This window comes from Physella acuta, unplaced genomic scaffold (assembly GCF_028476545.2).
Source record: "Physella acuta isolate Inbredline_101_S28 unplaced genomic scaffold, ASM2847654v3 ptg000100l, whole genome shotgun sequence".
Taxonomy (NCBI): domain Eukaryota; kingdom Metazoa; phylum Mollusca; class Gastropoda; family Physidae; genus Physella; species Physella acuta.
Window position 1 is genome coordinate 260,001 of NW_026731620.1, and position 22,309 is coordinate 282,309.

Here is a 22,309-nt window from a genome sequence, read left to right on the forward strand (position 1 = left end):
GATAGATAGATAGATAGATAGATAGATAGATAGATAGATAGATAGATAGATAGATAGATAGATAGATAGATAGATAGATAGATAGATAGATAGATAGATAGATAGATAGATAGATAGATAGATAGATAGATAGATAGATAGATAGATAGATAGATAGATAGATAGATAGATAGATAGATAGATAGATAGATAGATAGATAGATAGATAGATAGATAGATAGATAGATAGATAGATAGATAGATAGATAGATAGATAGATAGATAGATAGATAGATAGATAGATAGATAGATAGATAGATAGATAGATAGATAGATAGATAGATAGATAGATAGATAGATAGATAGATAGATAGATAGATAGATAGATAGATAGATAGATAGATAGATAGATAGATAGATAGATAGATAGATAGATAGATAGATAGATAGATAGATAGATAGATAGATAGATAGATAGATAGATAGATAGATAGATAGATAGATAGATAGATAGATAGATAGATAGATAGATAGATAGATAGATAGATAGATAGATAGATAGATAGATAGATAGATAGATAGATAGATAGATAGATAGATAGATAGATAGATAGATAGATAGATAGATAGATAGATAGATAGATAGATAGATAGATAGATAGATAGATAGATAGATAGATAGATAGATAGATAGATAGATAGATAGATAGATAGATAGATAGATAGATAGATAGATAGATAGATAGATAGATAGATAGATAGATAGATAGATAGATAGATAGATAGATAGATAGATAGATAGATAGATAGATAGATAGATAGATAGATAGATAGATAGATAGATAGATAGATAGATAGATAGATAGATAGATAGATAGATAGATAGATAGATAGATAGATAGATAGATAGATAGATAGATAGATAGATAGATAGATAGATAGATAGATAGATAGATAGATAGATAGATAGATAGATAGATAGATAGATAGATAGATAGATAGATAGATAGATAGATAGATAGATAGATAGATAGATAGATAGATAGATAGATAGATAGATAGATAGATAGATAGATAGATAGATAGATAGATAGATAGATAGATAGATAGATAGATAGATAGATAGATAGATAGATAGATAGATAGATAGATAGATAGATAGATAGATAGATAGATAGATAGATAGATAGATAGATAGATAGATAGATAGATAGATAGATAGATAGATAGATAGATAGATAGATAGATAGATAGATAGATAGATAGATAGATAGATAGATAGATAGATAGATAGATAGATAGATAGATAGATAGATAGATAGATAGATAGATAGATAGATAGATAGATAGATAGATAGATAGATAGATAGATAGATAGATAGATAGATAGATAGATAGATAGATAGATAGATAGATAGATAGATAGATAGATAGATAGATAGATAGATAGATAGATAGATAGATAGATAGATAGATAGATAGATAGATAGATAGATAGATAGATAGATAGATAGATAGATAGATAGATAGATAGATAGATAGATAGATAGATAGATAGATAGATAGATAGATAGATAGATAGATAGATAGATAGATAGATAGATAGATAGATAGATAGATAGATAGATAGATAGATAGATAGATAGATAGATAGATAGATAGATAGATAGATAGATAGATAGATAGATAGATAGATAGATAGATAGATAGATAGATAGATAGATAGATAGATAGATAGATAGATAGATAGATAGATAGATAGATAGATAGATAGATAGATAGATAGATAGATAGATAGATAGATAGATAGATAGATAGATAGATAGATAGATAGATAGATAGATAGATAGATAGATAGATAGATAGATAGATAGATAGATAGATAGATAGATAGATAGATAGATAGATAGATAGATAGATAGATAGATAGATAGATAGATAGATAGATAGATAGATAGATAGATAGATAGATAGATAGATAGATAGATAGATAGATAGATAGATAGATAGATAGATAGATAGATAGATAGATAGATAGATAGATAGATAGATAGATAGATAGATAGATAGATAGATAGATAGATAGATAGATAGATAGATAGATAGATAGATAGATAGATAGATAGATAGATAGATAGATAGATAGATAGATAGATAGATAGATAGATAGATAGATAGATAGATAGATAGATAGATAGATAGATAGATAGATAGATAGATAGATAGATAGATAGATAGATAGATAGATAGATAGATAGATAGATAGATAGATAGATAGATAGATAGATAGATAGATAGATAGATAGATAGATAGATAGATAGATAGATAGATAGATAGATAGATAGATAGATAGATAGATAGATAGATAGATAGATAGATAGATAGATAGATAGATAGATAGATAGATAGATAGATAGATAGATAGATAGATAGATAGATAGATAGATAGATAGATAGATAGATAGATAGATAGATAGATAGATAGATAGATAGATAGATAGATAGATAGATAGATAGATAGATAGATAGATAGATAGATAGATAGATAGATAGATAGATAGATAGATAGATAGATAGATAGATAGATAGATAGATAGATAGATAGATAGATAGATAGATAGATAGATAGATAGATAGATAGATAGATAGATAGATAGATAGATAGATAGATAGATAGATAGATAGATAGATAGATAGATAGATAGATAGATAGATAGATAGATAGATAGATAGATAGATAGATAGATAGATAGATAGATAGATAGATAGATAGATAGATAGATAGATAGATAGATAGATAGATAGATAGATAGATAGATAGATAGATAGATAGATAGATAGATAGATAGATAGATAGATAGATAGATAGATAGATAGATAGATAGATAGATAGATAGATAGATAGATAGATAGATAGATAGATAGATAGATAGATAGATAGATAGATAGATAGATAGATAGATAGATAGATAGATAGATAGATAGATAGATAGATAGATAGATAGATAGATAGATAGATAGATAGATAGATAGATAGATAGATAGATAGATAGATAGATAGATAGATAGATAGATAGATAGATAGATAGATAGATAGATAGATAGATAGATAGATAGATAGATAGATAGATAGATAGATAGATAGATAGATAGATAGATAGATAGATAGATAGATAGATAGATAGATAGATAGATAGATAGATAGATAGATAGATAGATAGATAGATAGATAGATAGATAGATAGATAGATAGATAGATAGATAGATAGATAGATAGATAGATAGATAGATAGATAGATAGATAGATAGATAGATAGATAGATAGATAGATAGATAGATAGATAGATAGATAGATAGATAGATAGATAGATAGATAGATAGATAGATAGATAGATAGATAGATAGATAGATAGATAGATAGATAGATAGATAGATAGATAGATAGATAGATAGATAGATAGATAGATAGATAGATAGATAGATAGATAGATAGATAGATAGATAGATAGATAGATAGATAGATAGATAGATAGATAGATAGATAGATAGATAGATAGATAGATAGATAGATAGATAGATAGATAGATAGATAGATAGATAGATAGATAGATAGATAGATAGATAGATAGATAGATAGATAGATAGATAGATAGATAGATAGATAGATAGATAGATAGATAGATAGATAGATAGATAGATAGATAGATAGATAGATAGATAGATAGATAGATAGATAGATAGATAGATAGATAGATAGATAGATAGATAGATAGATAGATAGATAGATAGATAGATAGATAGATAGATAGATAGATAGATAGATAGATAGATAGATAGATAGATAGATAGATAGATAGATAGATAGATAGATAGATAGATAGATAGATAGATAGATAGATAGATAGATAGATAGATAGATAGATAGATAGATAGATAGATAGATAGATAGATAGATAGATAGATAGATAGATAGATAGATAGATAGATAGATAGATAGATAGATAGATAGATAGATAGATAGATAGATAGATAGATAGATAGATAGATAGATAGATAGATAGATAGATAGATAGATAGATAGATAGATAGATAGATAGATAGATAGATAGATAGATAGATAGATAGATAGATAGATAGATAGATAGATAGATAGATAGATAGATAGATAGATAGATAGATAGATAGATAGATAGATAGATAGATAGATAGATAGATAGATAGATAGATAGATAGATAGATAGATAGATAGATAGATAGATAGATAGATAGATAGATAGATAGATAGATAGATAGATAGATAGATAGATAGATAGATAGATAGATAGATAGATAGATAGATAGATAGATAGATAGATAGATAGATAGATAGATAGATAGATAGATAGATAGATAGATAGATAGATAGATAGATAGATAGATAGATAGATAGATAGATAGATAGATAGATAGATAGATAGATAGATAGATAGATAGATAGATAGATAGATAGATAGATAGATAGATAGATAGATAGATAGATAGATAGATAGATAGATAGATAGATAGATAGATAGATAGATAGATAGATAGATAGATAGATAGATAGATAGATAGATAGATAGATAGATAGATAGATAGATAGATAGATAGATAGATAGATAGATAGATAGATAGATAGATAGATAGATAGATAGATAGATAGATAGATAGATAGATAGATAGATAGATAGATAGATAGATAGATAGATAGATAGATAGATAGATAGATAGATAGATAGATAGATAGATAGATAGATAGATAGATAGATAGATAGATAGATAGATAGATAGATAGATAGATAGATAGATAGATAGATAGATAGATAGATAGATAGATAGATAGATAGATAGATAGATAGATAGATAGATAGATAGATAGATAGATAGATAGATAGATAGATAGATAGATAGATAGATAGATAGATAGATAGATAGATAGATAGATAGATAGATAGATAGATAGATAGATAGATAGATAGATAGATAGATAGATAGATAGATAGATAGATAGATAGATAGATAGATAGATAGATAGATAGATAGATAGATAGATAGATAGATAGATAGATAGATAGATAGATAGATAGATAGATAGATAGATAGATAGATAGATAGATAGATAGATAGATAGATAGATAGATAGATAGATAGATAGATAGATAGATAGATAGATAGATAGATAGATAGATAGATAGATAGATAGATAGATAGATAGATAGATAGATAGATAGATAGATAGATAGATAGATAGATAGATAGATAGATAGATAGATAGATAGATAGATAGATAGATAGATAGATAGATAGATAGATAGATAGATAGATAGATAGATAGATAGATAGATAGATAGATAGATAGATAGATAGATAGATAGATAGATAGATAGATAGATAGATAGATAGATAGATAGATAGATAGATAGATAGATAGATAGATAGATAGATAGATAGATAGATAGATAGATAGATAGATAGATAGATAGATAGATAGATAGATAGATAGATAGATAGATAGATAGATAGATAGATAGATAGATAGATAGATAGATAGATAGATAGATAGATAGATAGATAGATAGATAGATAGATAGATAGATAGATAGATAGATAGATAGATAGATAGATAGATAGATAGATAGATAGATAGATAGATAGATAGATAGATAGATAGATAGATAGATAGATAGATAGATAGATAGATAGATAGATAGATAGATAGATAGATAGATAGATAGATAGATAGATAGATAGATAGATAGATAGATAGATAGATAGATAGATAGATAGATAGATAGATAGATAGATAGATAGATAGATAGATAGATAGATAGATAGATAGATAGATAGATAGATAGATAGATAGATAGATAGATAGATAGATAGATAGATAGATAGATAGATAGATAGATAGATAGATAGATAGATAGATAGATAGATAGATAGATAGATAGATAGATAGATAGATAGATAGAGATAGATAGATAGATAGATAGAGATAGATAGATAGATAGATAGATAGATAGATAGATAGATAGATAGATAGATAGATAGATAGATAGATAGATAGATAGATAGATAGATAGATAGATAGATAGATAGATAGATAGATAGATAGATAGATAGATAGATAGATAGATAGATAGATAGATAGATAGATAGATAGATAGATAGATAGATAGATAGATAGATAGATAGATAGATAGATAGATAGATAGATAGATAGATAGATAGATAGATAGATAGATAGATAGATAGATAGATAGATAGATAGATAGATAGATAGATAGATAGATAGATAGATAGATAGATAGATAGATAGATAGATAGATAGATAGATAGATAGATAGATAGATAGATAGATAGATAGATAGATAGATAGATAGATAGATAGATAGATAGATAGATAGATAGATAGATAGATAGATAGATAGATAGATAGATAGATAGATAGATAGATAGATAGATAGATAGATAGATAGATAGATAGATAGATAGATAGATAGATAGATAGATAGATAGATAGATAGATAGATAGATAGATAGATAGATAGATAGATAGATAGATAGATAGATAGATAGATAGATAGATAGATAGATAGATAGATAGATAGATAGATAGATAGATAGATAGATAGATAGATAGATAGATAGATAGATAGATAGATAGATAGATAGATAGATAGATAGATAGATAGATAGATAGATAGATAGATAGATAGATAGATAGATAGATAGATAGATAGATAGATAGATAGATAGATAGATAGATAGATAGATAGATAGATAGATAGATAGATAGATAGATAGATAGATAGATAGATAGATAGATAGATAGATAGATAGATAGATAGATAGATAGATAGATAGATAGATAGATAGATAGATAGATAGATAGATAGATAGATAGATAGATAGATAGATAGATAGATAGATAGATAGATAGATAGATAGATAGATAGATAGATAGATAGATAGATAGATAGATAGATAGATAGATAGATAGATAGATAGATAGATAGATAGATAGATAGATAGATAGATAGATAGATAGATAGATAGATAGATAGATAGATAGATAGATAGATAGATAGATGATAGATAGATAGATAGATAGATAGATAGATAGATAGATAGATAGATAGATAGATAGATAGATAGATAGATAGATAGATAGATAGATAGATAGATAGATAGATAGATAGATAGATAGATAGATAGATAGATAGATAGATAGATAGATAGATAGATAGATAGATAGATAGATAGATAGATAGATAGATAGATAGATAGATAGATAGATAGATAGATAGATAGATAGATAGATAGATAGATAGATAGATAGATAGATAGATAGATAGATAGATAGATAGATAGATAGATAGATAGATAGATAGATAGATAGATAGATAGATAGAGATAGATAGATAGATAGATAGATAGATAGATAGATAGATAGATAGATAGATAGATAGATAGATAGATAGATAGATAGATAGATAGATAGATAGATAGATAGATAGATAGATAGATAGATAGATAGATAGATAGATAGATAGATAGATAGATAGATAGATAGATAGATAGATAGATAGATAGATAGATAGATAGATAGATAGATAGATAGATAGATAGATATAGATAGATAGATAGATAGATAGATAGATAGATAGATAGATAGATAGATAGATAGATAGATAGATAGATAGATAGATAGATAGATAGATAGATAGATAGATAGATAGATAGATAGATAGATAGATAGATAGATAGATAGATAGATAGATAGATAGATAGATAGATAGATAGATAGATAGATAGATAGATAGATAGATAGATAGATAGATAGATAGATAGATAGATAGATAGATAGATAGATAGATAGATAGATAGATAGATAGATAGATAGATAGATAGATAGATAGATAGATAGATAGATAGATAGATAGATAGATAGATAGATAGATAGATAGATAGATAGATAGATAGATAGATAGATAGATAGATAGATAGATAGATAGATAGATAGATAGATAGATAGATAGATAGATAGATAGATAGATAGATAGATAGATAGATAGATAGATAGATAGATAGATAGATAGATAGATAGATAGATAGATAGATAGATAGATAGATAGATAGATAGATAGATAGATAGATAGATAGATAGATAGATAGATAGATAGATAGATAGATAGATAGATAGATAGATAGATAGATAGATAGATAGATAGATAGATAGATAGATAGATAGATAGATAGATAGATAGATAGATAGATAGATAGATAGATAGATAGATAGATAGATAGATAGATAGATAGATAGATAGATAGATAGATAGATAGATAGATAGATAGATAGATAGATAGATAGATAGATAGATAGATAGATAGATAGATAGATAGATAGATAGATAGATAGATAGATAGATAGATAGATAGATAGATAGATAGATAGATAGATAGATAGATAGATAGATAGATAGATAGATAGATAGATAGATAGATAGATAGATAGATAGATAGATAGATAGATAGATAGATAGATAGATAGATAGATAGATAGATAGATAGATAGATAGATAGATAGATAGATAGATAGATAGATAGATAGATAGATAGATAGATAGATAGATAGATAGATAGATAGATAGATAGATAGATAGATAGATAGATAGATAGATAGATAGATAGATAGATAGATAGATAGATAGATAGATAGATAGATAGATAGATAGATAGATAGATAGATAGATAGATAGATAGATAGATAGATAGATAGATAGATAGATAGATAGATAGATAGATAGATAGATAGATAGATAGATAGATAGATAGATAGATAGATAGATAGATAGATAGATAGATAGATAGATAGATAGATAGATAGATAGATAGATAGATAGATAGATAGATAGATAGATAGATAGATAGATAGATAGATAGATAGATAGATAGATAGATAGATAGATAGATAGATAGATAGATAGATAGATAGATAGATAGATAGATAGATAGATAGATAGATAGATAGATAGATAGATAGATAGATAGATAGATAGATAGATAGATAGATAGATAGATAGATAGATAGATAGATAGATAGATAGATAGATAGATAGATAGATAGATAGATAGATAGATAGATAGATAGATAGATAGATAGATAGATAGATAGATAGATAGATAGATAGATAGATAGATAGATAGATAGATAGATAGATAGATAGATAGATAGATAGATAGATAGATAGATAGATAGATAGATAGATAGATAGATAGATAGATAGATAGATAGATAGATAGATAGATAGATAGATAGATAGATAGATAGATAGATAGATAGATAGATAGATAGATAGATAGATAGATAGATAGATAGATAGATAGATAGATAGATAGATAGATAGATAGATAGATAGATAGATAGATAGATAGATAGATAGATAGATAGATAGATAGATAGATAGATAGATAGATAGATAGATAGATAGATAGATAGATAGATAGATAGATAGATAGATAGATAGATAGATAGATAGATAGATAGATAGATAGATAGATAGATAGATAGATAGATAGATAGATAGATAGATAGATAGATAGATAGATAGATAGATAGATAGATAGATAGATAGATAGATAGATAGATAGATAGATAGATAGATAGATAGATAGATAGATAGATAGATAGATAGATAGATAGATAGATAGATAGATAGATAGATAGATAGATAGATAGATAGATAGATAGATAGATAGATAGATAGATAGATAGATAGATAGATAGATAGATAGATAGATAGATAGATAGATAGATAGATAGATAGATAGATAGATAGATAGATAGATAGATAGATAGATAGATAGATAGATAGATAGATAGATAGATAGATAGATAGATAGATAGATAGATAGATAGATAGATAGATAGATAGATAGATAGATAGATAGATAGATAGATAGATAGATAGATAGATAGATAGATAGATAGATAGATAGATAGATAGATAGATAGATAGATAGATAGATAGATAGATAGATAGATAGATAGATAGATAGATAGATAGATAGATAGATAGATAGATAGATAGATAGATAGATAGATAGATAGATAGATAGATAGATAGATAGATAGATAGATAGATAGATAGATAGATAGATAGATAGATAGATAGATAGATAGATAGATAGATAGATAGATAGATAGATAGATAGATAGATAGATAGATAGATAGATAGATAGATAGATAGATAGATAGATAGATAGATAGATAGATAGATAGATAGATAGATAGATAGATAGATAGATAGATAGATAGATAGATAGATAGATAGATAGATAGATAGATAGATAGATAGATAGATAGATAGATAGATAGATAGATAGATAGATAGATAGATAGATAGATAGATAGATAGATAGATAGATAGATAGATAGATAGATAGATAGATAGATAGATAGATAGATAGATAGATAGATAGATAGATAGATAGATAGATAGATAGATAGATAGATAGATAGATAGATAGATAGATAGATAGATAGATAGATAGATAGATAGATAGATAGATAGATAGATAGATAGATAGATAGATAGATAGATAGATAGATAGATAGATAGATAGATAGATAGATAGATAGATAGATAGATAGATAGATAGATAGATAGATAGATAGATAGATAGATAGATAGATAGATAGATAGATAGATAGATAGATAGATAGATAGATAGATAGATAGATAGATAGATAGATAGATAGATAGATAGATAGATAGATAGATAGATAGATAGATAGATAGATAGATAGATAGATAGATAGATAGATAGATAGATAGATAGATAGATAGATAGATAGATAGATAGATAGATAGATAGATAGATAGATAGATAGATAGATAGATAGATAGATAGATAGATAGATAGATAGATAGATAGATAGATAGATAGATAGATAGATAGATAGATAGATAGATAGATAGATAGATAGATAGATAGATAGATAGATAGATAGATAGATAGATAGATAGATAGATAGATAGATAGATAGATAGATAGATAGATAGATAGATAGATAGATAGATAGATAGATAGATAGATAGATAGATAGATAGATAGATAGATAGATAGATAGATAGATAGATAGATAGATAGATAGATAGATAGATAGATAGATAGATAGATAGATAGATAGATAGATAGATAGATAGATAGATAGATAGATAGATAGATAGATAGATAGATAGATAGATAGATAGATAGATAGATAGATAGATAGATAGATAGATAGATAGATAGATAGATAGATAGATAGATAGATAGATAGATAGATAGATAGATAGATAGATAGATAGATAGATAGATAGATAGATAGATAGATAGATAGATAGATAGATAGATAGATAGATAGATAGATAGATAGATAGATAGATAGATAGATAGATAGATAGATAGATAGATAGATAGATAGATAGATAGATAGATAGATAGATAGATAGATAGATAGATAGATAGATAGATAGATAGATAGATAGATAGATAGATAGATAGATAGATAGATAGATAGATAGATAGATAGATAGATAGATAGATAGATAGATAGATAGATAGATAGATAGATAGATAGATAGATAGATAGATAGATAGATAGATAGATAGATAGATAGATAGATAGATAGATAGATAGATAGATAGATAGATAGATAGATAGATAGATAGATAGATAGATAGATAGATAGATAGATAGATAGATAGATAGATAGATAGATAGATAGATAGATAGATAGATAGATAGATAGATAGATAGATAGATAGATAGATAGATAGATAGATAGATAGATAGATAGATAGATAGATAGATAGATAGATAGATAGATAGATAGATAGATAGATAGATAGATAGATAGATAGATAGATAGATAGATAGATAGATAGATAGATAGATAGATAGATAGATAGATAGATAGATAGATAGATAGATAGATAGATAGATAGATAGATAGATAGATAGATAGATAGATAGATAGATAGATAGATAGATAGATAGATAGATAGATAGATAGATAGATAGATAGATAGATAGATAGATAGATAGATAGATAGATAGATAGATAGATAGATAGATAGATAGATAGATAGATAGATAGATAGATAGATAGATAGATAGATAGATAGATAGATAGATAGATAGATAGATAGATAGATAGATAGATAGATAGATAGATAGATAGATAGATAGATAGATAGATAGATAGATAGATAGATAGATAGATAGATAGATAGATAGATAGATAGATAGATAGATAGATAGATAGATAGATAGATAGATAGATAGATAGATAGATAGATAGATAGATAGATAGATAGATAGATAGATAGATAGATAGATAGATAGATAGATAGATAGATAGATAGATAGATAGATAGATAGATAGATAGATAGATAGATAGATAGATAGATAGATAGATAGATAGATAGATAGATAGATAGATAGATAGATAGATAGATAGATAGATAGATAGATAGATAGATAGATAGATAGATAGATAGATAGATAGATAGATAGATAGATAGATAGATAGATAGATAGATAGATAGATAGATAGATAGATAGATAGATAGATAGATAGATAGATAGATAGATAGATAGATAGATAGATAGATAGATAGATAGATAGATAGATAGATAGATAGATAGATAGATAGATAGATAGATAGATAGATAGATAGATAGATAGATAGATAGATAGATAGATAGATAGATAGATAGATAGATAGATAGATAGATAGATAGATAGATAGATAGATAGATAGATAGATAGATAGATAGATAGATAGATAGATAGATAGATAGATAGATAGATAGATAGATAGATAGATAGATAGATAGATAGATAGATAGATAGATAGATAGATAGATAGATAGATAGATAGATAGATAGATAGATAGATAGATAGATAGATAGATAGATAGATAGATAGATAGATAGATAGATAGATAGATAGATAGATAGATAGATAGATAGATAGATAGATAGATAGATAGATAGATAGATAGATAGATAGATAGATAGATAGATAGATAGATAGATAGATAGATAGATAGATAGATAGATAGATAGATAGATAGATAGATAGATAGATAGATAGATAGATAGATAGATAGATAGATAGATAGATAGATAGATAGATAGATAGATAGATAGATAGATAGATAGATAGATAGATAGATAGATAGATAGATAGATAGATAGATAGATAGATAGATAGATAGATAGATAGATAGATAGATAGATAGATAGATAGATAGATAGATAGATAGATAGATAGATAGATAGATAGATAGATAGATAGATAGATAGATAGATAGATAGATAGATAGATAGATAGATAGATAGATAGATAGATAGATAGATAGATAGATAGATAGATAGATATAGATAGATAGATAGATAGATAGATAGATAGATAGATAGATAGATAGATAGATAGATAGATAGATAGATAGATAGATAGATAGATAGATAGATAGATAGATAGATAGATAGATAGATAGATAGATAGATAGATAGATAGATAGATAGATAGATAGATAGATAGATAGATAGATAGATAGATAGATAGATAGATAGATAGATAGATAGATAGATAGATAGATAGATAGATAGATAGATAGATAGATAGATATAGATAGATAGATAGATAGATAGATAGATAGATAGATAGATAGATAGATAGATAGATAGATAGATAGATAGATAGATAGATAGATAGATAGATAGATAGATAGATAGATAGATAGATAGATAGATAGATAGATAGATAGATAGATAGATAGATAGATAGATAGATAGATAGATAGATAGATAGATAGATAGATAGATAGATAGATAGATAGATAGATAGATAGATAGATAGATAGATAGATAGATAGATAGATAGATAGATAGATAGATAGATAGATAGATAGATAGATAGATAGATAGATAGATAGATAGATAGATAGATAGATAGATAGATAGATAGATAGATAGATAGATAGATAGATAGATAGATAGATAGATAGATAGATAGATAGATAGATAGATAGATAGATAGATAGATAGATAGATAGATAGATAGATAGATAGATAGATAGATAGATAGATAGATAGATAGATAGATAGATAGATAGATAGATAGATAGATAGATAGATAGATAGATAGATAGATAGATAGATAGATAGATAGATAGATAGATAGATAGATAGATAGATAGATAGATAGATAGATAGATAGATAGATAGATAGATAGATAGATAGATAGATAGATAGATAGATAGATAGATAGATAGATAGATAGATAGATAGATAGATAGATAGATAGATAGATAGATAGATAGATAGATAGATAGATAGATAGATAGATAGATAGATAGATAGATAGATAGATAGATAGATAGATAGATAGATAGATAGATAGATAGATAGATAGATAGATAGATAGATAGATAGATAGATAGATAGATAGATAGATAGATAGATAGATAGATAGATAGATAGATAGATAGATAGATAGATAGATAGATAGATAGATAGATAGATAGATAGATAGATAGATAGATAGATAGATAGATAGATAGATAGATAGATAGATAGATAGATAGATAGATAGATAGATAGATAGATAGATAGATAGATAGATAGATAGATAGATAGATAGATAGATAGATAGATAGATAGATAGATAGATAGATAGATAGATAGATAGATAGATAGATAGATAGATAGATAGATAGATAGATAGATAGATAGATAGATAGATAGATAGATAGATAGATAGATAGATAGATAGATAGATAGATAGATAGATAGATAGATAGATAGATAGATAGATAGATAGATAGATAGATAGATAGATAGATAGATAGATAGATAGATAGATAGATAGATAGATAGATAGATAGATAGATAGATAGATAGATAGATAGATAGATAGATAGATAGATAGATAGATAGATAGATAGATAGATAGATAGATAGATAGATAGATAGATAGATAGATAGATAGATAGATAGATAGATAGATAGATAGATAGATAGATAGATAGATAGATAGATAGATAGATAGATAGATAGATAGATAGATAGATAGATAGATAGATAGATAGATAGATAGATAGATAGATAGATAGATAGATAGATAGATAGATAGATAGATAGATAGATAGATAGATAGATAGATAGATAGATAGATAGATAGATAGATAGATAGATAGATAGATAGATAGATAGATAGATAGATAGATAGATAGATAGATAGATAGATAGATAGATAGATAGATAGATAGATAGATAGATAGATAGATAGATAGATAGATAGATAGATAGATAGATAGATAGATAGATAGATAGATAGATAGATAGATAGATTTAAAATACTGAAAAAAAAACTTTAGGATCGATACTAAATAATGTGGCAGTAACACTGATGATTTCCTACCTTGAAAAACTTTAAAAACACAAGCTACAGCAATGCATCGGTTCTCGACGTGGTTTTGTTAGCTAAATTTATAGTGGTAAGCAGAATAAATGTAATAAGTTATATCATGTGACTAGACCACGACCTTTTATTGGTACCATATGTTACATAGCTGTGAGAGTTTGTGTGTAAATGTTCAGGTAGGATGTTAAATAAAATAAAATTACATTGGCTCTAAATTTGTTGCAATAGATTAAGTGGAAGCTTGAACTGACACAAGCTGCTTCATAAGTTGTACGTTTTAGTTTCTAGCTTTTGAACTGTGAGTATTTGATGCTCAAACAATGACGGCAAAAAAAGAAAGCCTTTTTACTTTCTCGTATATACGAAGTATAGAGAAAGTCTTGTAATCGTGCACAAAAATCTCATTAAATTTGGACAGTTTTCACCGTTTTACTCCTCGGTCCTTCATCACATCCGGGATATAGAAGACTTATTTTAATCGGGCAAAAATTATAAACACAGATATATAATATTTTGGCGTTTTATGCGTAATGGAGTTGGAAAAACTGGATTATCCAATTCTGTCCGTGTGTGTGTCCTTGTGTAAACACGGTAACTTGAGTACCGTTACAGCTAGGTTGATGAAGTTTCATATATAAGTATTATATCAAAATCGTAGATCCGTATCAACTTTTGAGCGATTTCCGATAACCGGAAGTGGTACTTTTTCTACTTTGAATTTTTCAAAAGCCTATAACTTGAGTACTAATTAAGATAGATAAATGAAATTTCACATGCAAGTAAAAGATCTAATTCTCTACCTTCTGTCAAATGTTGAGTAATTTCCGTTGACCGGAAGTACTAATTTACGCTATTTCCGATTTCTCAAAAAACGCATGTAAATTTATAAAGTACTAATAATATTGCGCACTATTACGCACATTTGGTTTTGGTGCTCGCTTGGTGCGCAATTTTTTTTCCACTAGATTTTTTTCTATTTTTAAAAGTTTAAGCAAACAAAAATCATGTCTATATTCCGAGTTGACATCCCACGTAATGTTATATTAGAATATTCGAGAAAGTTTAGGTGAGATCAATCCCGGTTTATTTCTTTCAAGCTAGATTTTTAAAAAAAAATATAGTATTTAAACTATATGTTTTTCATAACGATTAACATTATTACTCAGTTAAAATTCAAATTAAAAACAAATAATCGATTTGAATTATCATAAACATGACCATAAACAAGACAAGGCCAGAGTTATTGTGTATATCACGTTTTACATGGGCGTTTTGGTGACCGCTACAATTAGGTTATTGTTTGTGGAGATCCGTATTAGCAATAGACATAAGTTCGGAAAGCAACTTGACTGAAGCTCATGGGTCTCGGACATATTCAAAAAATCTTTCAATGAAGTGACTTGTTTAAGCAGTTTGTTGGAATAAAGTTGACACGGCTAATTTGCTGTTATGTATCACACATCTGATACGTACTAAAAACAAATCATTAACGTATACATTTTAATACCTGACTATATACGTAAAAATAAATAAATAAATACATTATATATCATGAAATTTACTTTTTACTTCGGTTCTTCAGTACTCTATACCTCGTTAACACTGCATGCAACAAAACATACGTCAAAAAATGTATTCATCTTGCACACAAAATATCTCTTCTTCTTCTTCGTTCTTAATTATTAGCGTTGGAGGGGGTCGAGATTTATCTGCCAGTGGGTTTGAACTCGAGACTTTGTTCGAATTTATCAACCCTGAGCTTTTTACCGACTCGACCACGCCTCCAACACAATTAAGCGTTACGTGTCAACTGGTTATGCGCCATTGAGGCCATTGACTCCGATTTCAGCCGGCTTTTCTTTTTGGATTTGCTTCCATAGCCTTTGTCCAACCAAGAACAAACACAAAATATAACACCCCAGTCTTTTCGCGACACATTTACTAAGTATCAAGCATTTCCAAAACTATACCCGTTCCTCATTACACGCGCACACTAAACACCGTTTTGCATATACAACAACAAGATATCACATCTAGTTTATTCCTGAACTACCTAACAAAATACACAACATTATACAAAACTGACTTTACGAATTATCGATTTTCTAACTAACCCACCTTCAGTCTAAAGATTATCATATCGTCTACCTCCTATTGTTAACGTATAGCATTGTAAGCCTTGTTTAGCATATTCTAATTGTTACTGACATCAGCACAAAGGATGTTGTTTAATGTTTCACCCCCATCCGACCCTATTAATTCTATACGAAATTCATTTTATGCAAACTACTTTTTATCTATAGATATTTATGTTAAGTGTTGGGTTTTCCGATCTACTCAGACCTTATTTACAATTCTATTCGGATTTGCATAAGAAAAAACATGAAGCTGTTGTCATGTGAGTCACACATGAAGCTACGGTTGCAACTCCCGTGTAGTCATCCTATAGACATTCAATAGACATTTTCAATAGAACAGAATCGTTTAGAAAAAAAAATGGAGCTCAAAATGAACAGTAAACAATCTGTGAATAAAATATATAGGAAAATTAGTACTGAATAATGAAAATCTTAAATGATATTATAAAAGGTAAATTAATCAGCTAATTATGAACCATTTTGTCACTATACTTATGTTTCTTGCTTTGGCCTGCTTGAAAAGTTAATCGATCCACTAATAGTGTCCACACTAGTGTTCGTAGGTTTCCGCTCATAGCAGGCTCTATATAATTTTTAAATTCCTAATGCATTTTTGGAGAAATCTGGAGTAGCGTTAAGTGTTATTTTCTATAACAATAATTTTATAACTAAAACAAAAAATATTTCATTTATTTGTTAAATTTTGTCTACCTAACTAGAACAACCAAGCTATTAGATTTTAGACATACATATTCAAATTTCATATTGTACCTATTTGTGAAAATTTGTCAACGTAGCTGAAACAGCAACGTTATTGTGTTTACAGACACACAAACACACAGACTAAATTGCAATAAAATACGGTTTTTTTCCAAACTCAATATGTATGCAATTCGAGATGTATGAACATTTCAATTTCAATTTCATGTACTCTGCACGATTACAACGAAAACGAGAAAGTTAAAAAAGAACAATAAATTCAGTTTACGGTGAACAACATCTAGAAGGATGAGATACAACACCCTTACAATATCTTAGAAGTGGTTTGCGTGCAGAATTTCTTTCATACAATTTTTCGGTTAAGGGCAAAGCCCCACCCCGCACAAGAACGTTTAAGTCGCCACCTCCCCCCCCCCCCCCCCCACTCCAACGCAAAAGAAATGATGTCATCTATCCTCTATAATAAAAAGACTGACATTACGGCATAATTAATATTTCTAACCTTATAAGCTTTTTGCGTGTAGAGTTTCTTTCATGCAATTCTTCGGGCAGTGGCTAAGCGCAACATCAGTGTTTCTTTCAGACTTGTTCCTCCCCGGAAGGGGGAACTTGAAATTTTCTAATCTAAAAAGTGTTTTGCGTGAATTTCCTATCATGTATCTCTTCCGGTAGGGATGAAGCCCCTTCAAGGCTCTACCTTTAGTTTGTATGATCTACATACAAAACCAGTGTTTCTTTCAGGCTTTTGATCCCGGAAGAAGGGGGTGTACTTGAAATTTTTGAGGGCAGGGGTTGAATTATCTGGGAAGGGGTGGGCACTTGAAAATGTATATAGTTATATTTCGTTGAATGGGAAGGTAGACGTGCTTTGGGTTGTGAGTAGGGGCGTGCGGAGCTTCCTCCTCCCAAGTAGAGTTGCCTGAAAGTAACTATAAATTCAACTTTTATCATTTATTAAGATTAGGCGTATGGTTTAGGGGTATGGCTACGACTATATTTAGTATAAATGCGCAATAACTACGTGAAGATTGATTATTGATAAAAATCCGTTGTCATTTTGCGTTTCCGGTTTCATTTGAGGTAATGTTTTTGCGGTTGTTTTTTGTTGAAAGAAAAGAGACAACACTGGCAACCGAGCGCCCGTTGTATCCTTCCTCAAAGGGCCATTTATCTCGTGTAGTAATAAGGATGCAGATAGTATTAACTAGATTTGTTTTTGTCTTTAAATAATATTTATATAACATTTAATAATATCTCTCATTTAAAGGCTGGGAACCTCGTGGCCCTTGTTAGTCCACGGGGTTTTTAAAAAAAAATGTTTCCACATGTATGCGTATGCATATGCGTATGCGTATGCGTATGCGTATGCGTATAAAAACGTGTACCTTAAAATGTAGAAGACTACAACTAGACAGCGACATTCTTTAACACACTGTTAACTAGGTTAATACTGTCGATGAATAATTCAGCAATCTTTTGTAAAACATTTTACGAGAGAGAAATAAGTTTACTGTACAACAAAGTAAGAAATACTGCGATTTAAAGATTGATTAAAAACGGCCGAAATCCAAAAGATGAAATAGGCAAAATGCCCGCTTATACAAAAGGCCTATTTTACTAACGGTACTTATAAGTACCACTTTAATAAAGCACCTGTATTATTTTTAATTTAAGAGGAATTTTAAAAATTATTGATGTAATTGATAGTATTATCTCCCTTGAGTCACAGGTAGGTGGAGGGAACGATGATTTTTGAAAATTACTGTAGTGGCGCCATTTTCAATCTCTACTTGTATCGGTAGTTCACAATTGTTCTGTACATATCTCACATGTGTTCCTGATTTCCTTTTGTTTTACCTTATTCTTCACGTTTTCAACACCGAATATTTTTTATTGGCATCTTCAATAGTCAGGCAAATGCGTTTAATTTCTAGTTATACAATTTGTATCAAATTGTCTTTGTAATAGATCGATGTTTACAAGTGGACTTATAAGTACCGTCAGGGCACACAGACATTTTTTTTAGGATTTCTTGGAAATAGCTGATTTTCGATGTGGAGTAACAAAAATATTATTTTGATAATTAATTATCGAAATGTACTTAAAAATTTATATTTAAGCATTTATAAGAAGGTCAGCATAGGGGTTTCCTCAGAAATATTGTAATTAGTTGCAGATTTCTACTAGTAAAAGAATAACAAGAATAAAGGTAGCAGTTGCAGGCTCGTTTACTAGGTTTAGTACACGTTATTTGTATACCAAAGTCTAGTTCTAGAAGTAAGATTTGTAAGTTATATTTGTTGCAAAAAACTGTCTTGCATACAATAGCTAGCGTGTACGTAATGTACACATGTAGACTAGTAATAGTCCATACATCTGCATGTAGTATAGATCGTTTTGTAATTTTGAATCAGTAAACAGAAAACAGTAGCCCACTACGGCTATTCCAAACACATTGAGCTCGCTTCTATTTAAGAACTTTACACTGTAATGAAGACTTGTCATAACATTCTAGTAGGCTACAATTATACTAGTATTACTAGTAGTAGTGTACTGAATGAATAGACTTTCGTTTAAAAAAAAATGTGTTTATGCGGCTTATTGTTATGGCTATTGGGAGCCTCCAGCACAAGCAGGTTCAGTCTGGCAACTGTTACCACACCAGAAAGACGACAGGCAAGAATGTCTCAGCAATGAGGAATGAGGGAGCACGACATGTCGGCACCTTTTGCTGTGTTTGAGGTCTAATATGTGTTCCAATAGAAAATCCAGTAAAAATCGTACTCAAAATATACTATTATGCTGGGTTTATGTGTGAAAATTACAAAAAATAATTGTTATAATGATTGCCATGCTATTATTAAATAAATTGTATCGTTTTTTCTTGTTTTGTAAATTTTTTAATTTTTGGAAAAAAGGTCCTACATTCCTGACGGTACTTATAAGTACCAATACATGTTTGGGCCCTTAAAAATTTATGAAACAAAATTTCCTTCGACGTATGCTTTAAATGTGCAAAAAAGCAATATGATAACACATTGTTTAAGAAAAAATATCATTCGAAACCTAATTTCGTAAATAAAGGGTTAAGTCTTATTGGGCCGAATTGCCCTATGAATTCTTTGTACAAATGGCGTTATCTAATGAATGGCGTGAGTCATTATTACAAAGCGTAAACTAATATGCTGTCTTTCATACAACACATATTTAGGTGTTTGGGCTATATATATAATTTATATATATATATATATATATATATATATATATATATATATATATATATATATATATAAATATATATATATATATATATATGAGTATGTGTGCAAATAAGCTTATAGATTATTCTTCGTGCATGTATATGTGTGCGCGCATTAAACAAACATGCGCTCACTAAAACACGTTTTATTCTCAAAGTTTCCGTTGGACCGTTGACGGTACGAGCGTAGCGTTCTTGCAACTCACGTCAAGTTTTAGGCCGTTTACGTAGAGTACACCCTCTACTACAAGGGAGACAACACTGGTGAATGGGGCGGCGCTGCTCTGTGTCTTCTGATGAGTTGTTTTACGATGGGTATATCATAAGGTACTGTCCTCACACTGTTTTCCTTTAAATTGTTTATAATTTACAACACTATTAACGATTTCGTGACAACGTCATGCGCCAAATGACCCGTTGACTCCACATTGAACCTGTTATCTTTCTGTTTTTTTTTTTATTTTTAAAAAAGTTTTCTATACTAGATGTGTTGCCTTTATCAATTACCTAGCCTCATCATCCCGGGGGTTAAAAACTCTGATGTTTTTTGGTTCCGCTCAGAGTTACTTTCAGGCATCATTGCAGGGGAAGATAAGAACGAATTAAAATTTAAAATGAAAATACATACTTTTAGATGTGTCGTTCCCGCCCTCCCATCCCCCGGAAAATATAGTGAGCCCCCCCCCTCCCCCCACCCCCCGTAAA